General features: G+C 42.8%; 1 pseudogene; it reads right to left on the bottom strand.

Moving 5' to 3' along the window:
• Window positions 1-3,359: 3,359 nt before the first annotated feature.
• On the bottom strand, window positions 3,360-3,414 carry LOC146835127 (U7 small nuclear RNA; annotated as a pseudogene).
• Between the last annotated feature and the right edge of the window lie 427 nt (window positions 3,415-3,841).

The raw sequence follows: 3,841 nt of genomic DNA, 5'->3' as shown, positions 1-3,841 counted from the left end.
TATTTACGAGCTCTATTGCCACCGGAAAATCACGTTTTATGAAGTTCCTGTGGCAATAGGGGCTTCGCCTTACTTAACGTGGCTAAATGCCCTGGGGCAAGGGTGACTGCATTGCAAGAATGATTGTTTTTGTGCAGGAAGGGACACATTCCTGCACAAAAACAATCACAAGAGACGTTTTCCTCTTTTGATGTGTGCTGTGGAATGCAGGATACATAGAAAAATGAAAAACGAGAAGAAATATAGGTGTTTCTCCTTGTTACGCCACCTTTACACCTCCCCTGTGAGGCGTAGGCTTTTGATATATTCCCAGGTTTATTAAATCTCGTAAGTCTGGGACTGTGTCAAATTGTGTCAAATTCCATGGGTGAACACCCACCGTAATTCCCATGGCACACCTCCCTATTGCAGGGTGAAGCAACGCAGTGACTTGCGCTGCGTTGCCTCAGTCCATATCTACCAGGCCATGAAAAGTCACTTCGTTCCCAGTCTGGCCCTGCCTGTTGGACAGTTAATTTATCAGCCCCTCCCTAGCGGCATTGTCTACACACAACCACCCCACACACATACAACGCAGGCGTCACCAGTCAGGTGACCCTGTCAATACAAGCTTTGGTAATGCATCGGTTTAGACTGTGTGATGAATAAAATGCTGTTTTTATCAATCTTCGCTCGGGACAAGTAACACAGGAGTGGAGAGGATGTGGTGCAGCAGCCAGAGCTGCTGACTTGAGAGCTGGGGGTCCCTACTCGAGTCTCGGCCGCGAAACATGCTGTGATTTTGGGCAAATCATGTTCTCCAGGTGCTATGTATCTGCTGAAAGACAAAAAAGCAAAAAGAGGGAAAACTTTATGAAAAAAGAGTTCCACCCAAGCAGATGTTATGTAAAAGTATTGTGGCCGCGAGAAACTGATAAGAGAAGCAGACAAGGAACACACATTTCTAAATGCAGGAAAACATGCTACAACGAAGAAATGGTGGGAAAGTAAGTGGCACACACATAAGCCAGGAAAGAGAGGGTGCGGGATGTCCCTTTTAAGCTTATATTAAAAACAATAGCTTCACAAGAACAGCTGTGCACGTAAAACATAAAAGGGCCCGGGTGCTCTAACTCGTGGTCAGTTAAGTGCTCATGTCACTAGCTTCACTGTTTCTTCAGCATGTGGGCCCAGGGCCCGCTACTTGACAAAGTGCAAGTCTGTTTTGTTGAATTTTAAGCTCTTTGTAATCATTTATTTATCTCTGGAGAGACAACTTCTGACAAAGCATTCTACTTAGCAGCAAATCTAGAATGGAGCTAACCTGAAATAAAACAACGGAAAACTGGGCAATTGTTGGCAAATGATGAGCCTCGTAATTCTCGTTTGAATTACAGAATCATCAGGCTAACTCTACCGTTAATTAAAATAGATAATCCGCACCAATAAAATGTAATTAGATATTTTCCCAATTAATATGAACCATAGTCTATAAATATTTTATAATATAACAAGACTTTCAAATTCAGGATTCAGCCATATCTCGATTTCTTTCATTAACCGCGATTGCGTGGCTCCTCTTTAAGAAGAACCTTCTAGACAACAAGATAAGAGCTGTATTCTTAGCAACAATCGTAGCAATTCATTCCGTAGAGCTAATTAACACCTAGTTATGTTAGCCCGTGATTTCCATATCAGCTTTGATCAACATGGGAAGGAGTCAAATATCTGACAGCACTCATAGAAGATAATATTAACAATTCGACCCAGAAAAACAAAGAAAAGAAGTTGTTGGAATTGCACAGAAAATATGCAAATATTAGTACAGCAGCCACGCCCTGCTTGAAATTTGACCAAACACCTCACTGGCTAGAATGGCTCGCCATTTCTTTCGACGTCACTGGAATGCGAGGCGTGGCGTCCATGCTGGATCGGGTTAAAAGACGAATAACCGGGCAGATATTTTGCTAACAAGCTGCCACGACAGATTGGGGTAAAAGGTTTGAAGCGCTCTTTTTTCCGTCCAACTACCATCTACCCTCGTCAGTCTGTCCAACTTAATTTTGTTTTTACCAGGAGGGTTCAGGTTCAGGACAGCTCTCATTTACAAAAGCGCTGGCTCAGGCGGGACCTAAAAACGAGAAGAAATATAGGTGTTTCTCCTTGTTACGCCACCTTTACACCTCCCCAAATTCCATGGGTGAACACCCACCGTAATTCCCATGGTACACCTCCCTATTGCAGGGTGAAGCAACGCAGTGACTTGCGCTGCGTTGCCTCAGTCCATATCTACCAGGCCATGAAAAGTCACTTCGTTCCCAGTCTGGCCCTGCCTGTTGGACAGTTAATTTATCAGCCCCTCCCTAGCGGCATTGTCTACACACACCCACCCCACACACGTACAACGCAGGCGTCACCAGTCAGGTGACCCTGTCAATACAAGCTTTGGTAATGCATCGGTTTAGACTGTGTGATGAATAAAATGCTGTTTTTATCAATCTTCGCTCGGGACAAGTAACACGGGAGTGGAGAGGATGTGGTGCAGCAGCCAGAGCTGCTGACTTGAGAGCTGGGAGTCCCTGCTCGAGTCTCGGCAGCGAAACATCCTGTGATTTTGGGCAAATCACTTTCTCCAGATGCTATGTATCTGCTGAAAGACAAAAAAGCAAAAAGAGGGAAAACTTTATGAAAAAAGAGTTCCACCCAAGCAGATGTTATGTAAAAGTATTTTGGCTGCGAGAAACTGATAAGAGAAGCAGACAAGGAACACACATTTCTAAATGCAGGAAAACATGCTACAACGAAGAAATGGTGGGAAAGTAAGTGGCACACACAGAAGCCAGGAAAGAGAGGGTGCGGGATGCCCCTTTTAAGCTTATATTAAAAACAATAGCTTCACAAGAACAGCTGTGCACGTAAAACATAAAAGTGCCCGGGTGCTCTAACTCGTGGTCAGTTAAGTGCTCATGTCACTAGCTTCACTGTTTCTTCAGCATGTGGGCCCAGGGCCCGCTACTTGACAAAGTGCAAGTCTGTTTTGTTGAATTTTAAGCTCTTTGTAATCATTTATTTATCTCTGGAGAGACAACTTCTGACAAAGCATTCTACTTAGCAGCAAATCTAGAATGAAGATAACCGAAACAAAACAATAGAAAACTGGGCAATTGTTGGCAAATGACGAGCCTCGTAGTTCTCGTTTGATTTACAGAATCATCAGGCAAACTCTACCGTTCATTAAAATAGATAATCTGCACCAATAAAATGTGATTAAATATTTTCCCAATTAATATTAACCATAGTGTAAAAATATTTTAAAATATTACAAGACCTTCAAATTCAAAATTCAACCATATCTCGATTTCTTTCATTAACCACGATTGGGTGGCTCCTCTTTAAGAAGAACCTTCTAGACAAATAGTTAAGAGCTGTATTCTTAGCAAACAACGTAGCAATTCATTCCGTAGAGCTAATTAACACCTAGTTATGTTAGCCTGTGATTTCCATATCCGCTTTGATTAACATGGGAAGGAGTCAAATATCTGATAGCACTCATAGAAGATAATATTAACAATTCGACACAGAAAAACAAAGAAAAGAAGTTGTTGGCATTGCACAGAAAATATGCAAATATTAGTACAGCAGCCACGCCCTGCTTGAAATTTGACCAAACACCTCACTGGCTAGAATGGCTCGCCATTTCTTTCGACGTCACTCAAATGAGAGGCGTGGCGTCCATGCTGGATCGGATTAAAAGACAATAACCGGGCAGATAGTTTGCTAACAAGCGGCCATGACAGATTGGGGTAAAATGTTTGAAGCGCTCTTTTTTCCGTCCTCCTACCAGCTACCCTCGTCAGTCTGT

This window comes from Triturus cristatus, chromosome 4_2 (assembly GCF_964204655.1).
Source record: "Triturus cristatus chromosome 4_2, aTriCri1.1, whole genome shotgun sequence".
Classification (NCBI taxonomy): domain Eukaryota; kingdom Metazoa; phylum Chordata; class Amphibia; order Caudata; family Salamandridae; genus Triturus; species Triturus cristatus.
Note: the sequence above shows the minus strand (reverse complement) of the source record. Positions and strands in the feature narration are given on the sequence as shown.